Source organism: Triturus cristatus, chromosome 2_1, assembly GCF_964204655.1.
Source record: "Triturus cristatus chromosome 2_1, aTriCri1.1, whole genome shotgun sequence".
In the NCBI taxonomy this organism is placed as follows: domain Eukaryota; kingdom Metazoa; phylum Chordata; class Amphibia; order Caudata; family Salamandridae; genus Triturus; species Triturus cristatus.
In genome coordinates this window covers 907,702,659-907,716,142 of record NC_140581.1, presented here as the reverse complement: position 1 = coordinate 907,716,142, position 13,484 = coordinate 907,702,659, and the positions used below count along the sequence as shown (strand labels likewise).

Sequence of the window (13,484 nt, the reverse complement as noted above, 5' to 3'; positions counted from 1 at the left end):
AAATTGTCATGCTGTGGGGCATGTTATTTATTGAATGTTAAAAGCATCGCCTATTTTGAGTTTATCCTCCAAAATGGGGCATAACATGAAGACCGAGGTGCATACCACACCAAAATGTACATGTCCTGGTATTTACCACACTTTTCTTCCTGGATAAATATTTGCAGGTTTGTTTAACCTGTTGAAATTTATCAGAGGATACCATTCTTAGTGCAAAACTTATAATTCTGATATGAGTGGTAACAGGACATATGCCACATATCAACATTAAACGACCGACTAGTAGTAAGGGCCATGCCTGCTTTGCATTGGTGCTCATATAGAGATGCTCAGAGCATCTCATAGGCGCTTAGTGTCATGTAGTATATTAAACAAGTTTTACACTTGTGCCCAAATTGCGATTCCTGTTGCATTTCATATCTCCACCTGCTGTCCTATACCAAATTCAATATGCTTTGCATCAGAGCAAATGCAGAGAGGCCTTGAGCATCCCACATTTCCACTTGCCATCTTATAACGTATTAAAATGTTTTATATTAGAACAATATAGAGATGCCTGGAGAACCTTATTGGCACTCCTGCCATACTATGCCACATTCTATTTGAAAGAGTCTTTACAATGCTACAATTACCAAGCAGTGCCTTTACTATGCAGCTTTTACTATGCATGCATTTACAACGCATGCCTTTTTTGTTTTTTTTACCATGCATACTATTACCATGTATGGTAAGTCTGTTAAGGTAAGTATATATGTGTGTGCATATATATATATATGAGTTAGGCTCAGATTTAATTCGTAAAAAAACATAGAAATTCAGCAGTTATAGTTACCTGAGCTAACTAAAATGTATGCCCCAACAATGCACTGCTTATGACCTCACAAATTACATCACTCACGACATGGTCAGTGACATCACTGATGACATCACTGATGACATCTCAAATTACATCACTGATTGCATCATCCAGTGATTGTGAGTGTTTTCTAAATGTTTCTGAGTGTTAAAGATATAAACTAATATTGCACAAAAGACAAATGAGTATACTTTGTGTACTACTAATAAGTGATAGTATTTGTAACACATATTATGTGAGTGGCTGTGTCACTGTGTGTATCCTTGAGTGAGAAGGTATCTATGGTGTTTCAGTGGTTGTATAGGTGAGTGAGTGGCTGTACTGGTGTGTGAGCGGTTGTGTGAGTGGCTGTATGGGTGAGTGAGTGAGTGACTGTGTGTGGGTGAGAGAGTGGGTGTGTAAGTGATATATGGGTGGGTGAATGGGGATGTGAGAGTGTATAGGTGAGTAATGGGGTATGTGAGTGACTGTATGGGTGAGTGGGTGGTTACATAAGTGGTATACATGCAAGTGAATGGGTGTGTGAGAGACTCAATGGGTGAGTGAGTGAATATGACAGTGGCTATATGGGTGAGTGTGTATTTTGTCAGTGACTGTGTAGGTAAGTGACTACATATCATAATATCTGTATGAGTAACTGTATGGGTGAGTGAGTGGTTGTGTGAGTGACTGTAGGGGTGAGTCGGTGTGTGTGAGTAGGTGTATGGGTGACTGATTCAGTGCGAGTGACTGTATGGGTATATGAGTGGGTATTTGTCTGTATGTTTGTATGACTGCATGTGAGTGGTTGTAGTAATGAGTGAGTGGGTGCATGAGTGGCTGTATGGATGAGGTAGTGGTTGTGTGAGTAGCTGTATGAGTGAATGGATGTGTGATTGGCTCTATGGATCAGTGAGTGGGTGTGTGAGTACTTGTATGGGTCTATAAATTGATATGTGAGTAGTTGTGTGGAAGTCAGTGTATGAGAGGTTGTATGGGGTGTGAGTGAGTATGGGAGTGTTTTTGGGAGGATGTCATCAGTGATGTCATCAGTAATGTCATTTGAGATGTCATCAGTGACACCACTGACCATGTTTTAGACCCAGTGGTTTCTGGCTGGCTAGGACGCATCGAAGCCAGCCAGAAACCACCGTCCCAGATAGGATGAGTATGACGCACATGTCCGATAACCTGTGCTCAACCTTGGGTAGCTTGGCACTGAGCAGTCAGTATTGGCACAACACCACCCTTGCAATACACTGTGTATGCCACAAAAAGACTCCACACCATATGTATAAAACACTGGTCTTTGTATTACACAAACTGACACACATTTAAATCAAAATGAAATACACATTGTATATATACTTTACAGTTATATACAATGGTCGAACTTTCCCATTAGTAGCAGAATGGCATGAACACACATGCCCTAATCAGACCAATTCACCCAATTCACCCAACACAACATTTCCCAATATTGCATACCCAGAACAGTTGCAATGGTCAAGCAATCACAGGTCTTTGACTATGACTTGTGACCCAGCCCTTCAGTCTCTCAACTACAGCAGCCAACGATACATGTTGGCCCTGCTGGCACCCCATTGATTAGATTGTCAGAACCATCTAAAATCGAACTTACAGTTACTTAGTTTCATCCATCTGGATGAGACCTGCAAGCACTCAGCGCCACCTGCACGAGTGCGGTATTGCTATACCCCCCTAGACAAAAGGTTGTGACCCCAGAAGCTGGTGCGCTTCCAAGTCTGGAGAAATGGTTTCCCCTCAAGTGGATCTGCGAGCTGCTGTAGCTCCAGATAGCTTGGCATAGGTGCCCACAAGGCACAACGAAGCCCCTCGGGCCCTGTCACAATGTTCTCCACAACAGTACCTTGCGGCGTGGGTCCAGGAAGAGGGGCCCGCCACCTTGGACGGAGGCTGTGATGTCAGGCACTGTCGTCCTCCTGATCTGGAGGTCGAAGACAGTCTCAGCTAAGGTCCCCCAAAATACCTAGGAAACCACAGGCTCCAGAGTGCAAGCTTGCACAGGTCCTCTGGTTGCAAGCACTGGTCCCACGGACTCTGCAAGCTTCCCCCACACTCCTTGAACTCCTCATGTCCCTGCACCTCAGGTGGGCTGCACTCCTTTGCACAGTGTGATGACGGTGTATGTTAGGATGGTCTTAGTCCCAACCGACGATCACTACCACCCATTTCCACCTCACCTTGAGCAATCTCGTGGAAACGGGGAGATCCTTTGTGTCGCTGGGATCTTGTGGATAGGTGACCAGCCAACCGACCCTTGGAGAGGTCTTAGGGACCCAGGTTATTACAGTTGGAACTTAGTTGCAGCCAGCAACTTCCAGGCAAAATCCACCAAGTGAAAGTCCCCTTTCTGGAGCACAACAAGCTCCAGGCCACCAGGAGTCTGCGGATAATTCAGTTGCAGTCCCTCCTGCCCTAATGATTTCTCATGACAATGTCCCAGCATCAAACCAGCATATTATGGTTCCAAATCCCAAAAGCGTCTCTAACTTCTAATGCCAGAGCCCCAGAAGCTATAACCACAATGGCCTTTGAAGATCTGATCAGTTCAATAGGCCACCTTTAAAATGCACAGGCCCTCTCTAAATTTTGTCCTGTCTGCTATCCTACCCTGGGAGGTTTGATCCCTATCTTTAGTGGGGCCAAGACCCTACCCCTTGAAATGTAGGTCCCAATTACACCCCCAAGTAACCGTCTGAAAGCCCCTCAGAGTCTGGAGTTTCCCTTGAGCCCCTAGTTTATGGTTTTCTATCGAGAATGCACAGATGTAGCTGTTCTCCTCCGCGCCTAGATGTGAATTTGAGAAAGGCGAACAGGTACCCACAGCCACAAGCACTGAAATGCTCACTTTCACAAAGTGACATTTCGACACACATGATGTCGGATCCACTCGTACTACGGGAGAGGGATGTATGACGTTACAACGCATACATTTACATCGCGGTACATTACATCGCGGTTTTTACAACGCTAGTCGTTACAACGACTTGCGTTGGAGGGCGCTGGACTTAGGAGTAGTATAATTTACTATTCCAACTCCAGTCTACGTACAGTAGGGAAGGTGTTGGATAGTAAATTATACTATTCCTTGTCCTAGAGCGCCATCTAGCGCAAGTCGTTGTAACGACTTGCGTTGTAAAAACCGCGATGTAATGGCATTGCGATGTAATCCCGCGTTGTAAACGATGTTTCCCACGGGAGAGGATTCACCATTATGAACTCATCAATATCAAACACTGCACTGCTACTATTCTGCATGTAGGAATTACTGCTCAATAGCCTTCTCTACCCTTCCTCATGCTAATCCAATGCAAGACGCAGGCCCTGTCGTAACAAACACACCATCCGGTGACATTCACAACTCTTGCATGTAATGCACATGCACACATACCCTATCTCTTCCCAACACTGCACTCTGCCATCAGGGAGAACTCCGACATATAGCAAGAGACATGCAGAACCTTGGCACATAGCTTTTTAAATGCCAAGCCAAGGAGCAGTAACCTGCGCACACAAGTCCCACCAGTGTAAACCTGTGGCGCGATTGCTGAGCTTCCTCCATGGATGGCATAACCAGTGCCACAAGGTCATTAAGGAAGATTCAATGTACATGCTCTGGGTATATGTCTTACAACTAGACAAGGAACTTGCATCTAACTTGAATCAGACAATCATGTATACAGCACTTACCAGTATGTATATGACAAGCACAGCACTTTGGCACTGAATGGCAGTGTCAAACGTGCTCAAAGCCCTAAGGTTAGCACCTAGATCAGCAGAAAAATGGGAAGGAGATAAACAAAATGTTTACGGAAAGCACCCTAAAAAGGTCATGAGTGATGTAATAAATGAGGTCATAAGCAGTGCATTGTAGGGGCGTAAATTATGGTTAGCTCAGGTAACTATAACTGCTGAATTTCTATGGTTTTGTACAAATGAAAACTGACCCTAACTGTAACCTCCCTGTAACCTTTTTTTTCCAGGTAATTTCTTTTTTAACCCCTTCAGTGCCCATGACGAGATAGTCTCGTCATGGAGCACGGTTGCGCTGTGCCCATGACGAGACTATCTCGTCATGAACCCCGCCCGCTAATGAAACGCCCGGCACAGGGCGTGGAAAGGGCGGGGCACTGAAGAGGTTAATGTTCTATTTCCTAACTATAATATCCCTGAGACCTGCTGAATTTCTATGTTTTTTTAAGTAGTAGTCACGTTTGCAGAGTGGTGGAGAAAGTGGGCAGGAGTTGCAGGTCAGGCTTTTTTTTCTATTTAGTGTCATTTATTTGGGGAGGGGGCAGCCTGGCACCCCTTCCCTGGGCTGATTTCGGCCCCAGAGACCCCATACCTTGGCCTATATTGTGGGTGACCTGATCCCACCCAGGGCACCCACGCACCACCGATGGGAACCGCAGGGAGAGCCTGAAGGCCCCCGCGGTCCCTGACGGCTCCCCACCTCCTGCGGCAGCTGGCATGCTTTACATAGATGGAGCTGCTGAACATGCAGCTCCTTCCAGCAAGCAAGAACATTCTTGATGATCTTGCGTACTAGAAGTGGAGCACAGAATGCTGTGGCTTAGCAAGGAGCGGCAAAGCTCCCACCAAGCCACAGCAAACAGCTAGGTCTCTGGACTGCGCACCGCGGGACATAGCAGGAGCTGGCCCGGGGGAGGGTGATCCCCAGGGCCATCTATGGCTTGTAGGGGGCCGCACAACCCAACCTCCTTTCTTTGATTTTGCCCTGAGGCAATGGTGGTCCACAAGGTGGCACGGGGGCTGCACAGCCACACAGCTTCACTTTAATAAAAGCCCCGGTGGGGTGTCAGTCCCTGGCTGTGGGAGTTCACGTGGCCCCATGCATTAGTTGACATTAAAGCCCCGGCAGGTGGCAGCCCAAGGGGCTGTGGGGGGGTCTGGGCGGCCCCCACATTGTTTTCTGTTAAAGCTCTGGGAGGTGGCTCCGGGGCTGGTGGAGTCCGAGAAGCCCCCCAGGTAAAAATAAATAAGCCCTGGGGAGGTTGTGGTCTCCGGGTAGTGGAGGAGGAAGTACAAGCCTCCCCCGCATTCATTTTTAAACAGGCCCTGAGGAGGTAGTGGTCCCGGGACAATATTAAGCCCCAGGAGGGGGGGGCATACGCCCCCTCCCCTATTAAAAATATGCCCCTGGAACCTGGCCCACCAGTGGTCTGATAATTAACAAAGCACCTAAGCCAGTGCTTAGTTTTTTAAAAAACTTTCAGCCGGATCCATATATCTTGCCAAAAAGGAAAAACATGCTTTTTTGGCCCTGCAGGGTCTCTGTAGGACCCCCCCCCCTAAGAAGCCTAGGGAGTCAGGGTATTTCTTCCCTCTCCCTTTTCTCTTTTACATTTTTTTTCTGGGACTCGCCTCAAGCTGAGCTCCAAGATGGCTGCCAACACTCGCTTGTTTGAAGTGTTGGCAGTCAATCAAATCTCAGCACGAGATCAGGAGGTGTTGCAGATCCTCGGTCTCCCTAGATGTACAATTAGAACTTTCTTTAAATTACTCTGCAACTACTGAACGAATTTACACCCATTTATAAGAAGGTCGCTTTCTGGACCAACAGCTACCTTTCTGTCAAATTTTATGTTATTCCGTTCAGCAGGTCGGGCTGTAGCCGTGTCTAAAGTTCCTACTGAAATTATCATGGGGAAAATGCATTTTGGGAACCCTCCTTTTTCTCGGCCCCTGCTTCACGGATCAGCCTGGAAATTTCAAGACAGCAACTGAAGTGAATTGCAAATTAGTTTTGAACATTTCACGAGGATTCGTCAAATGATGCCAAAGTTATTAGCAACTGAAAAAAACACTCTTCCTATGCGAACTACATCCTAACTATAACTACCTACTGGCAACCGCCAGTAAGGTAATAAATATATATATATATTCTATATAAGTGTATATATATACATATACACATGCACATTTCAGGGTTTAGGATGCAAAAGTATTTTTAGGGTTGAGGGCAGGGTAAGGGTTATGGGTGTTAAGGTTCTTTTTTTAGGATTTAGTGGTGGATAAGGGTATTGGGTTGAAAGTGTATTTTTAGGGTTTCAGGGTGGATAATGGTGTAGAACGGTACGGTGTTTTTAGGGTTTCGGGGTGGGTAAGGGTATTGGATGGAAAGGGGTCTGTAGGATTTTGGGGTGGTAACAGTACTTCTTAATAAAGGGGTGTTGGCGGGGTCGCCTCTTCAAAAAAAGTTATATATATATATATATATATTGCTTATCTTATTTCTGCGTGGTAAATGCATGCATTGCAAAGCCATGTGCAGTGAATACCTGCTTTGTAACATCGTACAACCCATACTATTCTATTCTATCCTTGGTATTTATAGAGGGCATGGCTACCCAGTGGGCCTTCCAGCACTAACAGATCATACCAGTACACATATCAGAGTTAAATGAACAGCAAAGTTTTCAACAGCTTCCTAAAGCTTAGTTCGTCTTAGGTCTTCAGTAACTTAATAGGCAGTGAATTACATAATTTAGAAACCAGGTAGGCAAGAGATCTACCGCCACTTCTTGATTTATTGACCATAGGAATTTGAAGTAGACATAGAGCGGTAGAACACAATGTTCTATTGGGAATGTAGGGACGGACCATGCGTTGTAATAGCCATGGGCCCTTACTGTGCAGCACTTGATGAGCTATGCATAGGGCCTTTAATTGTATTCTATTAGGAACAGGAAGCCAATATGAATGAGCCAGTGCTGCTGAAACAGAGTTATGTCTAGGTAGTTTCAGCAAAACACGAGCCGCAGTATTTTGCATCACTTGAAGTCTTCTTATAGCATACTGGGGGCTCCCAAAATAAAGATCGCTGCTATAGTCTGAAAGCGAATGAATCAATGCTTGTAGCACCAGTCTCAACCTGGACAGAGACAAAAATTCTAATGTTTTTCTAAGTGTCCTCAGCAGACCATAGCTCCTGGCAGCTACCTTCCTTGCTTGTACCTCCAATGTGAGCTTACGGTCAATCCATACCTCAGATTTTTTACAGCTGATTTGAGGGTAGGATACACACCTAATAGTTCTGGCCAGTGAAGTGAGGACCAACGATTAAAATAATTTCAAACCACTTACACATCAGTTTTGTCTCCATTAGGCTTCACACAACTGGCTGACATCCATTCTGCTACTTCATTTAATCAAGAATTAAGTCGAACAGGGTTTGCAACCGTATCAGGGGTAAGAGAGATAACAATCTGCGTGTCATCCGCACATGGCTCTATCGAGAAACCATGTGATTGTATAATCTCAGTCAAGGAATGGACTTACAAATTGAATAGATTGTGGTTTAGAGAGAAGCCCTAAGGAGCTCTACACTTTAGGGAATGGAATTTGGAATAGAAAGGTTCCTGGTAGACCTCACATACAGTATGTTTTGCACCTGTGTACATATGGAGATGGCTAGAGCAACTTCAGAAGACACTGAAGACCTGTCCTGATATATAGTATGAATCTGGTATAAAAAGCTTATAACTAATATAAATTATTCGAGACAGTGGTGACCAGCATGGCTCGCGGGTGGTGAGTCGCACAGGAAGGGGGGTTGCGTGGGGTTGTCATGCAGGGGCGGGGCATGCATATTAAAAAAATTAATTAAAAATAAATAAACATACCTTTACGCCAGGTCCTGTTTGTCTGCTTCTGCTCTCCTCGTGGAACTCGAGGAACAGGAAGCAGGCCCCACTGACCAATCACAACGCTGCAATGCAGCATTGTGATTGGTTAGCACCCAGGATCCCCTGACCAATCACATCGCTGCAGTGCAGCATTGTGATGGTTTTGAGCATTCTGGTTCGACGGTCAACCAGGGAATGGGGGCACGGGCTTGTTCTCCACCCAGGCTGGAAAGCAGCCTGCATGGAGAAGGGGGAAAGTGTGCATGACTGGTTTGGGCAGCCCAAGAGGGCCAACCAAACAGTCACTGCGCACCTAGGAGTGGGCAAACCACTCCTCCCCTGCCCTGCTCCGAGAGAAGAGCAACCGCAAAGCAGCATAAAGCATAACATGATAATAACTTAAAGTTATTATCATTTTATGTTTCTTCTTCGCACTGCTTAAAAGCAGTGGGCCGACGCTCCTCCACCATAGCGGAGGAGCCACCACTGATAAGAGGAAAATCTTATTTTGCTCTAAAAGGATATTTTTTGTAGCTTAAGTCTGCTAATGGAAATAGTATAAGTGTTTGATACCAAAATGAAACTAATCTTTACAGTAATTTTACATGTTTTCATTTTAGTTTTCCTAGATCGTAAAATATTTTTGACTGCAAGGTTAAATATTGCACAAATAGGCAGCAGGTGTGCTGTCTATCAACTGATGTTCTCATCTCATGTTTGGCCACAGCCGCAGCTTTTCTCCCGCCATCTTGTCCTTCTGATTGCTATAGATGATTGCATTGCTTCATTTGTGAAGGATACTTCTTATATTTCATTATAGGCCAAGGGCCACTTGAAGGTATCCAAGGTATTTGCGCTGGTTAGGCCTGTGGAAATGTAAGCAGTATGCACATCTAGTTGTTGTGAAAATGAATAATAGGTAACAAATCACTGCATCTGGAATGTAAATATTCTGTTTATATACTACAAAGTTTTACAGGTCTTGACTGCTATCACATCTTTGATTTTTTTTTAAAGATGAATGAGTGTGTGCACAGTTTTTTCATTTATAAAAAAAACTTTCGATCTCACAGCTGTTTTTAAGCCGTAGTAAAGCACAGACAAGGATGAGCACAAAATATTTAGCGCAAGGTACCCTGTAATTATTTTCAGATTTGCATGGAAAGTTTGGTTGTATCTTCTTCACTTATGTGGCAATTCGAACATCGATTGAACATTATAACAGTGTTTCTTGTTACAATTTCCTTTCAAACTGTATGTTATTGTCAAATACTTTAAATCAGTGATCTTTGAAAGTGGTGGGGCGTAATACTAGCCATGAATTCACTCTATTTTTTCAAAGTTTGCCTCACTCGTACTCTGTCTTTCTCACATTTACTCTTTTCCCTCACACTCAAGCTCAAATCGTTCAACTTGGTTATTCTCACTCTCTGTTACTCACACGCAAACGTATTAATGCTCACTGGTTCTCTTTTTCACTAACACACTTACAAACACTTGCTGACTATGGGCCCTGATGCAACTGCACATGCTGCACCCTAGGTAGCTACAGCACTTACTCACTTCCACTTCCTCTCACACCTTCCAATCGATCACTCATTCTAGCACACTCACACTCCTTCACTCTCTCCCTCGTACTCACTTACACTTATTCATACACACTGTCAAACTCAGATTCTTGCTCACTTTTATTCTCATTGACACTCTCAAACACACTCACACACACACTTTCATCCAATTCCAATTCACTCTCAATCACTCAAAAACTTGCACACATGCATACAGAAATAACATTTTATATACTTACCTTGGTAACGCAGAGGCTCTATGGCAGCAGCAGATCAGGAATCTGGTGCTGGCATTGGAACCAGCAATCACTGGGGCCTATTCACAGAACTAACTTAAGACAAAATCCTAAACTTACTACTTTTGGTATTCACAGAAGTTAGGATTTTGTCTTAAGTTTGTCCTAAGACAGTCTTAAGACAGACTTAAGACAGTCTTAAGACAGACTTAAGACAGTCTTAAGACAGACTTAAGACAGTCTTAAGACAGACTTAAGACAAACTTAAGACAGACTTAAGACAGACTTAAGACAAACTTAAGACAAAATCCTAACTTAAGTCTGTCTTAAGTCTGTCTTAAGTCTGTCTTAAGTTTGTCTTAAGTCTGTCTTAAGTCTGTCTTAAGACTGTCTTAAGTCTGTCTTAAGACTGTCTTAAGTCTGTCTTAAGTTTGTCTTAAGACAAACTTAAGACAAAGGGGCAGATTTATGACGACTGGCGCATCCCTGCATATCAGCAGGGATGCGCCAGTTATTATGCGCCACAGCTGCGCCACCATGGATGCGCCGCATTTATAATGCGGCGCACCATGGGGCAAAAACGGCACAGATGCGTGACGCATCTGTGCCGAAAAGTGGCACATTGCTGGAGTTGCGTCGCAAGCGCGACGCAGCTCCAGCAATGATCTGGGGGGCCCTATCTCTACAATGCTGCGTCAATCCTTACACCTGCTTCAAGCAGGCGCAGGGTTTTGACGCAGCATGGGCCTAAAAGTGACTGAGTGAAATCTTGTAGATTTCACTCAGCCACTTTTAGGAGGCGTTCCTGCGCCGGAACGCCCCCACCTGCCCTGGAACGCCTACATGTGGCGCAGAGCTTTACAACGTGACGCATCTGGGAGATGCGTCACGTTTGTAAATACCCCGCACCATGGCGCAGGATTTGCGCCGCTGCTGCGTCACAAAAGTGACGCAACGGCGGCGTAAATGAGGCGCAAGTCAAACATAAATCTGCCCCAAAATCCTAACTTCTGTGAATACCAAAAGTAGTAAGTTTAGGATTTTGTCTTAAGTTAGTTCTGTGAATCGGGCCCTATGATTCCCAAAGAGGAGCCCGACGGAGCAGCAAGGGCAGGTTTAGAAAGGGAAGACCCACCTCAATCCCTCTCCCAGCTCCTTGATCGGACGGCAAGCACAGCCATATAGTGCTGGGGATCCTGACCCTGCTTCTCTGTGTGGCTTTTCATTGGCTTCAGGGATGGACTGATGTGCATCCTGACAGCCTCATTTTAGCAGATATACGGGGCTACCTGAGGCATGCATCACATGGCTGTTAAACAAAATGGATTGTGTTTGTGCGAGGGGTCATTGTTGAACGACTCCCATCAGACATGAGTAATCTATACATCCAACAACAGAGTGTTGTGTTTTAACATCACTCTGTAGGTGGATCATGCCTTAGCCCCCTCAGCCCCCCTGTCATCAGGAGCCTGGAGACAAGGCAGAGAGGATTGACCTGTGCACCCACGGTGTTCATTAAAACATGAAACTTGTCTTTTCATGAACACTGCTACATTGAAAAAAGCACAAGGGCCTCACAGGAGGTAGGGTGGATGTGCCCTTAAGCCACAGATAAGGAGTCACTGCAGCTTCAAGTGCAGTGAACTAATCTCTATATTGGCTTTTAATATGGCACAAGCCTTATTGGGGAGCAAGAGATCAATGAACATCATTGAGGGCTGGGAGACGGATATAGGTTGTGTGTATCCAGTGAGGGTTTTACACATTTGCAGCAGACCTCCCAGTGAGACGCAGATAGATTTTGGTTTGCACAGAATAAAACAATTTCTTGTACATTTCCAAAGCAAGGATTAATATTTTGGTATATGCCCACTCCAAACTCACCAACTTCAGCCCTCATTGTAACTCCACCCAAATGCAATTCGGATAAAAACTCCAACCAGAATCGTGTTTTTTATAATGTGAGTAGTAATTGAGCTCTCCGTCAAAAGGGATTTAACAGTTTTTCACTACCAGGACTTGTAAAACCTAAAAGTACATGACCCATCTTTTAAAAACACTGCACCTTGCCATCTGGATTGTCTAGGGCATACCTTAGGAGTGACTTATATGTATAAAAAGGGAAAGTTTGGGCCTGGCAAAAGATTTATTTTGCCAGGTTGAAATGGCAGTTTAAAACTGCACACACACAGCTGCAATGGCAGGCCTGAAACACAGTTAAAGTGCTACTTAAGTGGGTGACACAATCAGTGCTGCAGGCACACTAGTAGCATTTAATTTATTTAATTTGCGTGCCTAGGGGCTTATCAGTAAATTAAATATGCCAATTGTGTATAAGCCAGTGTTACAATGTTTAGAGGAGAGAACACAAATACTTTAACACTGATTGGCTATGGTAAAGAGCGACAGAGTTCTAAGGCCAGCAAAAACAAGCACAGTAAAAATGGAGGAGGAAGGCAAAAAGCTTGGGGGAATACCACCCTAAGACTGACAGGTCTAATATAGGAGCACCAGCATCTCTTTTCAATCCAGCCAGAGGAGCCAAGGCGTGGCTGAATATAAAAGGACCTGAATGTGAGTCAAACTGAATAACCATGATCTGTAAGTGTTACTTCAGCACCACAAAATATAACAAGCATTTGCAATGCAATAGGTCTCGCATTTGCGAGAGTTTAAGCTATTGGCATTGTAAATGACAATGCTTTTTATTTACCTGTGTTGATAATTAACACATAAATAAAAGACATTGTCATTTACAATGCCAATAGCTCAAACCCTTGTAAATACGAGACCTATTGCTTAGAAAGTGAAAGCGTGCATGGCGCGCTGAATGTTGCAGGAAAGCATGTCGTCCCTGCAATCGTAGAAACTCATTAAAGAAAATAGTGCTTACAGACCAGGTGCTTTCACGTTCTTTGTTAAGATAAAGCTATATAAAGGTTTATATGATCAGCCACAGATCAGGTAAGTATGAGTCATTACCAGCCTGTGTTCAATTTTGTGTTAAATGCCAGGTGGGTTATTGGTGACTGAGGGCCAGACAGAAAAGTGGGGAGAACTCCACCCTCAAATGCCATGCGTGAGTAAATTCAACGTAAATGGGTTGGACGTTGGTCCAGGGTTAGGGGGTATACATGAATTGGCGGCATAA

General features: G+C 44.5%; 1 protein-coding gene across 1 annotated transcript in view; it reads right to left on the bottom strand.

Annotated features, from left to right (window-relative positions):
* RASEF (RAS and EF-hand domain containing) overlaps window positions 1–13,484 on the bottom strand; it is a 298,021-nt gene that overhangs the window by 66,944 nt on the left and 217,593 nt on the right. The gene's annotated exons all lie outside the window — the stretch shown is intronic.